This window comes from Terrapene carolina, unplaced genomic scaffold (genome assembly GCF_002925995.2).
Source record: "Terrapene carolina triunguis isolate 2854851 unplaced genomic scaffold, T_m_triunguis-2.0 Scaffold132, whole genome shotgun sequence".
NCBI classification, from domain to species: Eukaryota; Metazoa; Chordata; order Testudines; family Emydidae; genus Terrapene; species Terrapene triunguis.
In genome coordinates this window covers 13,478,484-13,493,448 of record NW_020664483.1, presented here as the reverse complement: position 1 = coordinate 13,493,448, position 14,965 = coordinate 13,478,484, and the positions used below count along the sequence as shown (strand labels likewise).

At 42.8% G+C, this 14,965-nt stretch overlaps 1 protein-coding gene across 2 annotated transcripts in view; it reads right to left on the bottom strand.

Annotated features, from left to right (window-relative positions):
• Positions 1-14,965, bottom strand: part of EHBP1 (EH domain binding protein 1) — a 333,194-nt gene that overhangs the window by 74,648 nt on the left and 243,581 nt on the right. The gene's annotated exons all lie outside the window — the stretch shown is intronic.

Genomic DNA, 14,965 nt, shown 5'->3' with positions numbered 1-14,965 from the left:
GATTCTCCATTTTGAGAAACACTTTGATCTCTGTTCAAGTCAATTCATGAACATCAACTGACAAGACTGCATGAAACACCCCGATGGTTAGGCCCAAACTCGTAGCAAACTATTTGGTTTCATTAAGGCTTCCAGGAGAAGTGACCAGTGACAGTCTTTTCATTCAGAAGCCAACAGGCAAGTGACTACTTAAACTTTAATGTGCACATTGTACTGCTGAAGGCCCCTATACCTATAGTTATTAGTGAAGTATGAATGCCTTTACCTACTACTTTGTGACAGTGTGAAAGCACTCAGTGAAGCTGCACTCTTATTAATGCATTTATTGAGGTTTGTTTGAAGAGCTGATTTTCAATATCTTTGGTGCGAGACTTTATATCATTATGGCAGGTGGAAAAGAGGAAACAATATGTACTATCCAAAAGCCAGTTATTCGGAAAGATTTGATTTTAAAATGCAGATATTTCTTAAACCACCTATACAGTATTTAGTGGAAATATCATTATTCATCCAGGATAAAACAAAAGAACATGAATCACACTAACAGTAAAACACAAAGCAATACGTAGATTTTTAGAGGGTTGCTAAAGTTAACTATTTACACTAGCTTTTCCTTTTTTAGTTGCCTTTTTGAAGAGCCCCACTTCAAAGGGTTCATTTTTGCACTAGTTCCTGTCAGTGCAGGTCAGAAACACTAAAGTGGAAAGTCACTGCACTGCCGTGGCACAAAGAGTCTGTGCGGCTAAAATCAAACAAAGCCCAATTAAACTAATCATAACGTCCCAGTGAACACAAGGAAGCTCACCTGGTATTTCTGGACTTCTTGTGTGAATTCCCAACTCTACTCAGTACTTGGTACTATAATTACCCTGACCAAAATACTGTGAAATTACTGCTCTGATCTACTAATGGCTGCAAAAATCAAGCCGTTGTGGTTTCATGCCAAGGGGCCGTAGCAAGGTGGCGCAATGCTTTCTGACAGAGACGACAACTTCTAAAAACTCAAAAGAGAAAATTAACGGGATGTGGTTTACGTTGCCAAAGACTGTTCATTAATTACCAATTTAATCACTGCTGGAGGCATGACATTACAAAAATCTGGCTGAAAGTTCTAATAGATTATGAAGACCACCTAAGAAGAGTGACCAAGAAATGTACAAAACAATTAATACTGTTTCACTGCTATCAAAGACACTCAGATTATTTTACATCAAGTGAAGCAAAAGAATTAGTAGCTTCACAGTGCCACCACTAGGAACTGTAAATACAATGGCACACAATTAGTAATGCACATGTGACTTTTCGTTCAAGGCATATATCCTTGGGAAAGCTAGAACATGATAAGGAGAACAAAAGAAACATTTTAAAATGAAATGAATAAAGATTTTAACTTTACCCTTGTGCATGCTGAGCAATAACGGAATAGGCAATGCAAAATACAGCTCTAAGTTATGGTGATATCATCCTGGGATTCACAACAGCATGCACTGAACATCCATACAGAAAACAGCCGTAGTCATTAACAGCAGTATAAAAAGTGAATTCCAGAAGCTAAGAAATGTAGGCCTAGCTTATTACACAAAAGTATCTCCCTGAAATAGAGATATCTTTTTATTGCTAATATTTATGGGCAGGCAATCAGAAAGCATTTAGGTTGTTTAACTAACCCAATGTTTTTCATGTGACCTAAGGACAGGCTGATTGTTGATAATATATTTTTTGTGCAGTTTGGTAGTCGATGCAACTTGTATTTAGTCACAATCAATAAACTGTATAAGCAACAGTTGACAAAAATAAACAATTGCATACAGGCATTTGGGCCAGATTCTCAACTGGTGTAAATCCACTGCAGTTAATAGAGATATGGTCCATTGGTATCTAAAACTGGAATCATATAAACATTTATCTTGCATCATCAAGAGTTACATTATACTTATAAAATGTCTTGCTGATGTGAAACTGACAGTACATATTAATTCTACCTGTGAATGAGACTAAATTCCACAGCAAGGGGAACAGTTTGCTTTCCCCTCCCCTCTATAATCATATGTGGGAGTCATATGTGGTCAGCCCTTGTATAGTGAAATACTATACTATAACTTCAAAATAAGAAAAATAGCTAAATTATCAAATATAGTGTCAAAAGATTTAGAACCTTCTTCAAGATAGTCACTGACCATTTTTATTTTTAATGTATTTAGGAACATGAAATAAAACAATTTGTTTGTTTTCGCCATCAATGAAACTGGATCGGACTATACAGACCTTAGTGTTTCATTGCAAAGAAGTAAATATCAGTTTGGCAGTTTATTGAATTGTTCAGTTAGTTGGTCGACTCTTCATTTAAGGAAGAGTGTATGGTTAAAATAGCTATGGAACTTGCCATACTCATGAAATTTAACTATCACACAGCATAGTCTTATCAGCTTAAACCATATTCAGCAGTTTTATAGTGGCATACATAGAAGACATATAAATGAATATCAGGGAATAATTTACCAACATTCAGGGATTACCAAAATAATGTTCAATCTTTTTACCAATTAGATAGTAACTGCTTCTTTTGTAATCTCAAGAAGATCTAGTGATCATATCTAAGTCTGGTCACAATTATCAGCATGACAGGCTAGTCTTTTTTTCAATCAATATTTTCCAATTAACATTAAAAGACCAAGGTTGCTTCCTGTAAAGTTCCACCCTTCAATAAAAAAATATCTGTCATAGGTTTAATTGGCAAAACAATAGCTTTGCTACCTTGGTTTTCTCATAAAGAAATAATAGGAACAACTTGGTAGCATTTCTTTGGACTTTAATCACAGGCATTTAATAGCTATCTAGGAAGGCCAGAGAAAATTCCATTGATGACCTAAATGCCTTTCTTAATGTAGTATATCTAGGGATTTTAGTTTACATCAAAAACATCAATGGAAGTAATTTTCAAGATTTTGTTAAAAATAATGTTTTGAGGAAAGAACACTTATAATGGCAAGTTTTGTTTAGAGGTTTTCAGTGAAATGAATGTATGATTTTGCACTATCTACTGTAAATTTCATCCTCCATCACTCCTTGTCTATGCTGTCTGTGGTTTACTTTTGGTTATGTATTGCAGCAGCATGGTAAGTGGCTTATTTGGGAGGGGAGATTATTGTAGGATTCAAACAATAAATGAAACTGTTTAAAAAAGGATTTGAATATTAAAAAAACAACGTATGTTTATTTAATTGCTGATGGAATATCCAGTATCTGTGCAAATGTATGTGGTCAAAATTTAAATAAACTTATACAAATTGATTTCCCTATGAAGTTACAAATACCTAACCAGATTTTGTTAGTTTATGATGGTTTTTTGAAATGATTTTCATTTTCACTGTGCATGCTAAAAAAAGTTATCATTTTGGCACTGAAAAATATTTATGAAAATGAAAAGTAATGGGAAAAACAGACTGATACCTAAAGTAGAAAGAGCTTATTAAATAGCAATTAGATACAGTTGCAACAAGTCCTTTGAGCAACAGAGTAATAAAAAGAAGTATTCTGAGCAGAAAGAATTGATCTCTTAGCATCTCTCTCCTCCTACCTCCAAACATGCAAATATTGTATATAGTGAGTAACAGCTTTTTTGAGAGCCACTTTATTTATGTATGTTCCGGTAAAGAAAAATCTGAATATACTTCCCCAAATCTCTTTCTTTAAAAATATATAATTAACTGCTTCTATTGCTCACTCAGCTTGGGTAAATAACAAATGGTAATATTAACAACTAAAATATTAAGTATCTCTCTAGATAGTATATAGTAATTATGCTACCAACAACTCAGTACTACAGGGGTTCCCTCTCTGAAACTAATCCTTTAGCATCTATTTATCTGTCTTTCTATCTTAGGTGTTTATATACAACACCCACGGCTATAGTATCTGAGCACCTCACAGTCTTTAATGTATTCATCCTCACAACACTTCTGTGAACTAGAGAAGTATAGTAGTACTTCCCATTTTAAAGATGGGAAACTGAGGCACAGAGCGACTAAGTGAATTACTTAATGTCACACAGGAAGTCTGTGGTGAAGCAGGGACTTGAACCTAGGTCTCTTAAGTCTTAAGCTAGACCCTAGCCACTGGAACATCCTTGGCCAAATCTACACTAAGAGTACAATCCTGCAACTGGATCCGCATTTAATTCCACAGCACAAAACTTTGCCACTTGAGCTAACAAAGTAACTGAAACCGGCAATAGGTTGCCATCCTTTATTTTCCCAGATCAATGCAGACAAGCATAACTTTTTCCTGAAATCCATGATACTGACTACATTCCACTAAGGTAGTCTATATAACTAACACACACATACACAAAACAAATGTTAAGGCTGCAAAGCAAGAAGTTGGAAATGTCAGAATTGAGGTTGATCTTAACCTTAATTCAGCCCTTTGTGTATATGCATTATGATACAGTCTTTAATTACATGATCACACACTATGTTTTCCAAAGTACCCCTGCCTCATTCAGTGCAGAGGATGGACAGTGCTCACTGAATGAGCAGCTATTCAATATTTCATTTGACCCTCATTGTTCAATGTGTGGCCCCAGGCCTTATTTACTACACACTATACATAAACTGTGCTCTGATTACAGAATTATTCATTTCCTCATGGACTTTTCTACAGTACTCCTCACTACAGTATCTGAGTGTTTCACAAACATTAATGAATTTATTTTCACAACATACCTCTAAGGTGAAGTGATATCATTATCCCCATTTTACAGACGGGAAGTTGAGGCACAGAGCAAGTAAAGTAAAAAATGTACACTATATTGGGTGCCCAGGTTGAGATGCCTATTGCCTGAAGTTTTAGAGCACTTAGCATTATCTAGTGCTTTATATATTCAAAGCATGGCTCAGTGATAGCTGTGAGTGCTCAGCAATTCTGCAAATCAGACTCCAGTCTCAAGTTGGGTCCCCAGAAAATGAAGAACACACAATTAGTAACCACCCGTGAAAAGTTTTATTTAAGTGACTTGCCCAGCATCATGTAAGAACTCTATGGCAAAGGCAGGGATCGAATTCACTTCTCCTGGTGGTATTCCACTGCCTTAACCATGACACCATCCTTTCTCTTTCTGCAATCCCTCACCTCATTCACCACACATCTTCTGACTTCTATCACAAATGAGGTAGGGTCCTACAGACAACAGCATCCTGTACTACACAACCTGGATTCATACCCAGAGCAGGTCCATCTTGGGCACTGAATGAAGCATGGGTCCTAAGGAAAAAACAGTATGTAATAATGTAATTAAAGATTGTATGATAATGCATATGCACAAAGGGATTAAAAATTAAGGCTGCACAGGAAATCTTAATTCTGGCATTTCCTATCTTTTGAGTACTTGCCTTTGCAACCTTAATGTTCTTTTAATATATTTTTGTGACCATCTTTTTTAAATTAGATTTCCTAGTTTTTTTAAATTCCATCTGGTGTAATCATACTGTTACCCAGGTGGATCATTAGCTGGGTTGGAACATTTAGTTCCATAGCACAGATCTTTGTACTTGAGCTAACAGAATAACTGATAGCAGTAGTAGGTTGCCATCTGGTTTGTGGACCAGCACTAGAGAGGGATGTGTCATACTTTGCCAGTGGGTTTCAAAAATATTTGCTGATACCAGAGAAATATTGACTTAAGAATCGTGAGTTCTATTCCAGGTTCTGCAGGGGACTCTTCTCCACTGGGTACAGACTTTCTGCTTCTGTTCCTCTCAAGACTGTCCTCTTTTGTCTGTGTCCCCTCCAGTTTGTCCCTGTGCCAGTTTTGTTTCTTCCCACCAGTTCATCATCCCAGTCTCCCCACTTACCTACCCGAAGTACCCCTTTCAAGACATTTCACCCAAGTACCAGCTGCTAACAATAATCACAACATAACTAAATTCAGTAATCTCTGGGTGGAGGAGTTATGCCAAAACCTCGCACTATTACATTAAACTTGAGAAAAGAAGAGTTAAATTAAAATGTGTAAGCCAGTCAAAAACGGCCTATAGGTTAAAATGAGAAAATTAAAATCCCTAGACTCAGAATGGCGGCAATTTAAGTATCCTATAACAGAGTCACAGAATGAACGCATATCCCTAAAAAGGAAACAAGAGGCAAAAACACAGCTAAATAACCAGGCCAAAGATGTCACTAAAACCAAACAGGTACCCTTTAGAAAAAGGAAATTCAGATCAGTAAAGCTAATAGAAAGGACTATAAACTACAGCAGGTCATCTTTATAATGGAAAGTGAAGGAGAATTTGAAGAGCAAATAGCCAGGCAGAAAAATAAACAACAAGAAATTGTGTAAGTCCATCAATAGTAAGACTCCTGTGAGAGAACTGGTGGGTCTGCTGGACTGCAAGGGAGCTAAGGACAATGTGGAGAATCTAAATGATATCTCTGACTCGATGGTCACCACAGAGAATTTGGGGGAGATATGTACACTGGATCAACTCTTTGCAGATATTAAACACGAGGTACTTACACAGACTGCAGAGTCAAGAGAGATGGACCTAAAACAAACTGAAGCACAGCAAGTGACTGGGCCCAGATGAAACATATTCAAGAGTTCTGAAGGAGTTTAAGAATGAAGGGTGGGATTTTTGAAAGAGCCTGAAGAGGTCATGCACCTAACTCCCTTATGCTTCTTTGAACAGTCAAAGTGGCTGAGCTGCTAACAAAATTGTGCAATCTCTCATTCAAATCAGTCGCTTTGCCAGAAGACTGGCAAGAAGCAAATATTGTTCCCATCTTTGAAAAGGCATTGGGTTGGTCCTGGGAATTACAGACCAGTGAGCCTAATATCAGTATCAGGTAAACTGGCTGAAATGATAATTAAAACCAGAATTATAAAACCCTTAGATGAATGTGATATGATAGGGACTATCCAGTCAACTTCTGTGCTTATTTCAATAAATTAGCACCTGTGAGCACATGGCTCTGAAATCCACCCCTCTGGTCTCGGAAATGCTGCACCAGTTTTGAGGAGCATAACATTGCTGTCAATCCCCAACATTCATCTATGGCTCATGCTCTTCTTGTCCCTTGCTCCCACACTATGAGTCCACTTTCTCAGTCCCTCTGATTGATGCTGTCACTTCTTCCTCTGACTGGCTCCTAGATAGAATGGAGAAAGGGATTCCAAACACAGGGATACTCCTTGCTTTGCCTGATGCATGACTATTAGAGGCACTGACTGGGCAGACCCAGCAGTGAAAGCAGTGCTCCCAGACTGCTAGCAGATGAAGATAGGGGAATGAGTGAGAGAAAATGAGATGGAGCGATAGAGTAAGAGTAGGGAAAGCAGGCAGAAAATGCTAGAACCTGGACAGGTAGGAAGAACAGTGGGAAAAGAAGGGGCAGAGCAGACAAGGGGAAAGGAAAGGGAATCAAGGCACAAAACAATAAAGAAAGGAGGCATTGGACAGAAGAAGGAGTCATGGAGAAGAGGTAGGGGAGTTGAGAGGGACAGGAGGACAGGTAGGAGGAGTAGAAGATAAAGAGCAAAGAGGGGAAAGGAGCAAGGAGACACAGTAAAGGAAGGTGAAGAGACTGAATATCAAAGACAAGTAAGAAGTAGTAAGAAATTGGGAGAAAGGGGAGAAGCTAAACGATAGATGAGCAAATTCAGTCATAACTTTTCTCTCTTTTCTCCAGTCTGTCAGCAAAACAATTTTTGAGTAAAGCAAAGGAAGAACAGTGATGTGGGCTTAATGCTAATCTAGAAGGCTGGACAGACATTATAGTGGGGAGAGATCCAGGGAAGAGAGGAAAAAAGCCAAGAGAGTTCAGAAAGTTAAGGGAAAACAGCCAATGCTTCAGGAGAGGTCAGCTAGCAGCCAATAAAGTGTCAATGGAGTACACAAAACAAGGAATGGCCAGCCAGGACAACAACGTGGCTACTGAACTAAATAACACAATTCTGGCTCCACCTTGGGAAGGGAAAGGTTTGACGAGTGAAAGGGTCCAATGTATTTACTTCATGCATAGTGGAGAACTAGTCTTCCCTTTTCTTTAAAAAGGACTTAAACCAAACCTAATCAGAACAGCAAATACCTAACAGGGGTAATGCACATGAAATTAGTTTATGACCACTGAATGGACTTGGCAATTCTCTCTTTTTTGTTAAGATCAAGTGTGCCAAAGGTACATACATAGTACTCATTTGTTTACTTTAAAAAATGCCACTTATAGTGCTGAGATGGAACCTACAAATATTAGAATAAAGTACATGGACCAAAATTTTCCAAAAGCGACTAAAGATTGAATCATAGAATATCAGGGTTGGAAGGGACCTCAGGAGGTCATCTAGTCCAACCCCCTCCTCAAAGCAGGACCAATCCCCATTGTGGGTGCCCAACTTGCAACACTTTAAAGGAGCCTGATTTTCAGGAAAAAAATGAGCACCCGCCATATGAAAAATCAGGCCGCTTTTATCTGTCTCAGTTTGGACTCCCAAAAATTGTGGTACCTCAAATCACTAGTCAGTTTTGAAAACTGGCCATGAAGTATTTTGTAACATTTTTTCCTCTTCTTTTCTTGAAAATCAGCAATAAAGGTCCCAATCCAACTCCAAAGTGTGAAAAGGTTCTTACTGACCTGAGTAGGAGTTGGATTAGAAACTGGATTTTATTCCATGCAATTGGAATACTGACACCTAACATTCTGGTCAATATGAAACCAAAGATGCCTGGCTGAAAGTTCTTCCTTACTGCTAGTATTAATGACAGTGGTTTGAGCATTGGCCTGCTAAACCCAGGGTTCTGAGTTCAATCCCTGAGGGGGCCATTTAGGGATTTGGGGCAAAAATCTGTCTGGGGATTTGTCCTGCTTTGAGCAGGGGGTTGGACTAGATGACCTCCTGAGGTCCCTTCCAACCCTGATATTCTATGATTCTATATCTACTTAAAACTGCAAAAAACTGCAGATATCAGAAAAAAATAATCTGCGCTATCCAAAGCATTTTTTCAGGAAGCTAAAAAAGTAATGGTGTATGGCCTGGTGTAAATCAGTCTACCATCACTAAAACATAACTAGATGCCTGGCTATGGGCTCACAACAAATGGGTAAGAGAAAGAGAGAAGCTCTGCCCTTCCAGAAGTCACCTGCTGATCTTGCAAATATATGAATATACTTTACCTTATATATATGGGTGTGTGCACGCACACACACAGTGTACAAACACCACATTAAAAGAATGTTAAGATTACAACGCCAAGCGCTCAAAAGCTAGAAAATCCCATAACAAAGTTTTCTTATGCAACCTTAATTCAGCCTCCTTAGTATGCATTATGATACAGTCTTTAATTACATGATCACACACTACTATTTTCCACAGGTCCCGTCTCATTCAGTACACACGATGGACAGTGCTCACTGAATAAGCAGCTATGTAATATTCATTTTATCATCATTGTTCAATGTGTGGCCCTATGCCTTATTTACTGCACTATAATACACTGCTCTGAATGCAAAATTACACATTTCCTCATGGCCTTTTCTATGGTGCTCATCAGTATAGCCTTTGAGTGCTTCGCAAACTTTAATTATCTTCAGAACACCACTGTGAGGTAAGGGGGTGCTATTATCCCCATTTTACAGATGGGGAACTGAGGCAGTGAGAAAGTAAAGTTAAAACTGTGCCTTAGATATGGGTGACCAGTTTGAAGTGCCTTTAACTTGATTTTTCTGAGCACACAGCATTATATAGCACTTTATATGTTTTCAGCACATCTCTCATTGACTTCAGCTGCAACAGTGAGTGCTCAGAATTTCTGGAAACTAGACCCCAGGTGCTTAAAGTCAGGCACCCAGAAAATGAGAAAACCACAATTAGTGACCACCTGTGTAAAGTTTGCTTTAAGTGACTTGCCCAGAGTTCTACAGGAACTCTGTGACAGAAGCAGGGACAGAAACCAATTCTCAAGGGCAGCATTCCACTGCCTTAATCATGAGACCATCCTTTTTCTTCCAGCAGTCCCCTACCTCATTCTGTACGCACCTTCCAGACCCTCTTAGGGCTCCAATATGACCATCAGATAGCTCTTTTACCGCCATCCAAGAGGACTCCCCCAAGACTGCTCTGAGCTGACGGTCTTTTACCAAGACCTCCTCAAGGATCTGGAAGCTAGTTTCAGCTACCAGGTCCATAGTGGCCGCTGAGGGGGAGGACCTCCTAGGAGAACACGTGCTAGACAATCCACACCTTAGGGTGCAGGTGGTGGAGTCCCCCTGGGTATGCTGGAAGTTGGCCCTGGCTGGATCACCAGACTCAGAGACCTCCTGGACCATGATCAGATGGACCCGTGGCACGTAGCCAGTGGATGGGGCTGCCCACCCCTGTCATGTGCTCCAGGAGGTAAGGGCAGCCTTGTTTCCTGCTTCTCTTGCTTTCTTCGAGCAGGTCCTGTGGGTGCTCCCTGCCCATCCATCACTCCTGCCTTCTGGAATTTGTCATCAGGCTCCTGCCCCTCAAGCCTCCCTGACTGCCTCTGACATGCCACTTGAGCCAGCTGAACGCCATCCAGCCGGCCTACCTCCAAACCACCCCCAGAGAACATCTGCATGTGCTCGGGCTTCACACCATCCACTTCCTCGCCCCTGTGTCATGCCCTGACACCAACTGGCAAGACCAGCTGCCACCTGTGGAGGGCAGGGAACCCTGGTGGGCCAGTCTGTACTCCACTCTGGTTCCACAGCCTGCCGGGGATATCAGCTGGCAGCTCCTCCATGGAGCTGTAAGCACTGTTGCGTTTCTAGCGCAGCACACAAACTCCCCTGACACCTGCCCTTTCTGTGGTGAGACTGAGACCCTGGCACACATCTATGTGAAGTGCGTCAGGCTGCAGACCCTCTTCCGACTCCTCTAGAACCTCTTGCTGAGGTCCTGGCTGCACTTTCCCCCATACCTCTTGATCTATGCACAGCCCATCTGTGGCCCCACAAAGTTACAGGACCTCCTTGTCAACCTTTTCCAAGATGGCCATCCACGATACCAGGAGGAGGAAGCTGGATTGGGGGTGGGGGTAGGATGCTCTGTGACTGTAGGGCCTACTTCTGGTCCCCAGGGCCGGCCTTAGTGAAAATGGTGCCCAGGCCAAACTTATATTCTGCTCCCCCCACCCCCATCACCCCAGCTCCTATGGGCTCTTGGGTTCCCTGGGCTCCCCTCCCCTCATCACCTCCGGGTCATTACCTATACTTCATATGGAATGTCCACAGGAAAGTCCATTCAATGTAGATGGGCGTCTCCCATGGTCTATTGTGAGTTAAGTGTCCCTTGATGAGCCACTTATTTTGACTAGTCTCTTCAAGATGTGCTGGATAACTACCTTGTGGGCTTTACCCCAGGAGCAAACATTTGAAATACAGGTATAGAGCCAATACTCCTAACTTCAAATACAAAAATGATACATGCATACAAAGAGAATAAACATATTCAGCAAATCATAACCTTTTCATAGACATCTTACATGCTACATTTTGTACAAGATTTGTTGCAAATATATAACAGTGATTGCAGCAATGATCTACGTGGTCATGTTTTAATCAGATAATGTCACAATGAGTAACTGCTACATATAGCAAATTCCTAGGCCAGTGTCAGCAGAAGCCCAGAAGTAAGGGTGGCATGGTATATGGTGTATTGCCATATTCTATGCTGCTGCAGTGACTTGTGGTGCCTGGCACTTGGCCTGTGGCTCAAGGCAGGCTTCACGCTCTCACATGGGGGCTGCATCTTGCCAGAGCCCACGGCCCTCCTGCAGCCGTTAGCCACTCCTGGCTCACCACGAGCATTCTGACAGGAAGTACCAAGCAGTAATAACAACAATAATAATAATAATACAAGAGTGTGTGTGTGTATGTGTGTGAGAGAGACAGAGAGAGAGCCTGTGTGTGTGTGTGTGACTGCGTGTTGGGGAATTGTGTGACAGAGTGTGTGTTGGGGAGTGTGAAACTGTGTGTGTGTGTGTGTTAGGGAAGTTTGAGAGACAGTGAGCGCACTGTCACTTTAAGTCCCGCCCTCCTGGCCCCCCCACTCGGCCCGGCTTCCCCTCCGTCACTCACATGGACGTTTTGCTCCTCCTGGCCCTGGCCCGGCCGGCCCCCGCCAGAGACCAAACGGCGCAGGGCCGCAGGCAGGGAGGGACTCAGCTCCGCTCCAGGCAGCGAGTGGTGGGTAGCACCTCAGGTGACTGGCCCCGGCTGTGCCGCTCTGGGCTCCCTGGGGCTGGGGCAGAGCTGGAGCCCTCAGCCGGCCGGGTTAGGAGCGAGGGAGGGAGGGGCCAGGGGGTTGGGGTCAGGGAGAAGCCCATCCGCCCAGTGCGGGGGAGGGGCCGGAGAAGAGAGGAGTCCGGCCACAGCCATCCAGAGGAAGCCCGAGCCCCTTGTGATGCCCCGGGCGTGGGCCCCGTTTGCCTGGCCCTATGGCCGGCCCTGCTGGTCCCTCACATGGTTACACCTCCAGGCAGAGTTCCTCTGGGCGGTGTCCACTGACTCCTTAGACACCTTTGAAGAGTAGTAGGTCCTGTCTGGGGTTCTCTGTTCAGTGTCACCCTCTGGATCCCTGATCTTTAACTTTTACCATTCACTCCCATCCCTGGTTTTTTCATTTGTTGTCCTCAATATTCACTTGTGGCCTGGGTTTAATGGCTCCTCCCTCCTTGGTTGAGGGGGCAGCCTTTAGCACCATCCCCCAGTAACCACAAGTAGTACACACCTTCCAGAGCTGCCCAGGACTCCGTTATGAACAACAGATAGCTTTTACCTCCATCCAAGAAGTCTTCCCTGAGAGTACCCTGAGCTGCCAGTCTTTTACCAGGACCTCCTCAGGAACTGGAAACTAGTTTCAGTAACCAGGTCCATAGCAGCCACTGAGGGGAAATATTTCCTCACTGTAGCCCTGCTACACAACCCACACCTTCATGTGCATGTGGTAGAGTTCCCCTTTGTATGCTGGAGAATGGTGTCACCAGAGACTGAGACCTCATGGACTATGGTCAGAAGGACTGGGTGGACCCTGTGGTAACTGGCCAATGCAAGTATTGCTCACCCTATACATCCCCCATCATATGCTCTAGGAAGTGAGGGCAGCCTTGCCTCCTGCTTCTCTCACTTTTATTGAGCCTGTCCTGCCCCTGTCCCTCCGGATCATCGGGCCTCTGCCCCATGAGCCTCCCCAGCTTCCCCATATGTATCACCTGAGCAGAGTGAATGCCATCTAGCCAGCCCATCTCCAAATCGCACACTGTGAATATCTCTACATGCTAGTGCTCCATACCACCCACTTCCTCACCCTCATGGGACAGCCTATTCTCCATTATAGTCCCACAGCCTGCCAGAGATATCAGTTGGTGGTTCCTCCTCAGAGCTGTGAGCATGGTGGATGTGGTTTATGGAGTCTCCTAACACTTGCTCCTTTTGCAGTCAGAGGGAAACCTGCCGCACATCTGTGTAGCGTGTGTCAGGCTGCAGCCCGTCTTCTGACTCCGCCAAAACCACCTGCTGAGGTTCTGGCTGCACTTTTCCCTACCCTGCCTTGTTTTCGCATACCCCATCTGTGGCTCCATCGCAAGGCCACCTCATCAACCTCCTCCTGGCACTGACCAGGAAGGTCATCCACCAGATGATGAAGAGGAAGCTCAACAGAGGAGTGGCTCTTTGGCTCTGGGTCCTGTTTCCAATCCCTCTTTGCTTTACGTCTCCAGGCAGAGTTCCCCACTTTCCACTTGCTCCACATCCTAATCTCGCTGCTCGTCACTCACCCAGCCCTGACTCCTCTCCTCTCTGAAATCCAGTGGGGTGGCTTCCTCCTTTTCCTCCTCCTTGCTACCTGCTAGAAGGAGCACTGAGAGCACAGGTGAGACAATATTCCAGCTTTCAGTTCCTGTGGCATGTGCACAGTGGCCCTTGACTAGCAGGAGCTGCAATTGCACAAAGGGTATGTCTACACTGCAAGGAAACACCTGGAGCTGTCCCCTGTCAGCTAACTTGGTCTTGCGGGGCTCAGACTATGGGGCTGTTTAACTGTGGTGTAGACGTTGGGGCTCAGGCTGGAACCTGGGCTCTGCAACCCCGTGAGTGGGACAGAGTCCCTGAGCCCGGGCTCCAGCCCGAACCTCAACATCTACACAATTTTTAGCCCCACAGTTTGAGCCCCGTGAACCCGAGTCGGCTGACCTGAGCCACCCGTAGACATGCCGTGGGTCTTTTATTCCAGTGTAGACATACCCAGAAAGTCCTTCTAAGCCCCTGCAATCCCAGGCTTAAGCATGCTCTGTACAGATGGAATCTTCAGAGAATTTAGCTGCCAAACTCTAACAAAGTCTCTCCTGAACATGTGTGAACTGATATTCCCAGTGTTTCATAACTTGGCCAGACTTGGGTAGAATTTTATGGGGATGGCCAAAAGCACCCCTGATACCAGTGTAACCTTCCTATCAAATTTCAAATTCCTGCTCCAGGGCTACAGCTTCTCAATGAAATGGTTGTAAGAATTGTAAGAATTTTTTAACATGGACAAAACAACGTATTTTCCCTTAGCCTTGTTCTGAGAAACAGCTAAATGGTTTTCCCCCCGAAATTTACCAAAAAAATATAGGCACCTAGCATGGAAAATTTCAGCCCAAATGATTAAAGTTTGGAAAATGTATATGGAACTGAAAACATGGTCTTACAATAAAAAGTGTCAAGTAACCTTAACTAGGCATCACTACCTGAGCTTCCTATAATACCTTTTCTATAATGCAGTCTGAGCTATTGAGAAAACCTATTTTTTTAAATGAAGGTGAAATTTCTAGTAACATTTAATACTTTAAACTCATTGGCAAAAAATAAAAAAATTCAGACATCTTCTCACCATGGAAATGGGGCTCGAGCTTTTTTTTTCTTTTCAAGAAAAATTAGTAAAAAAAAAAGTATATTTTTTTGGGGAAGA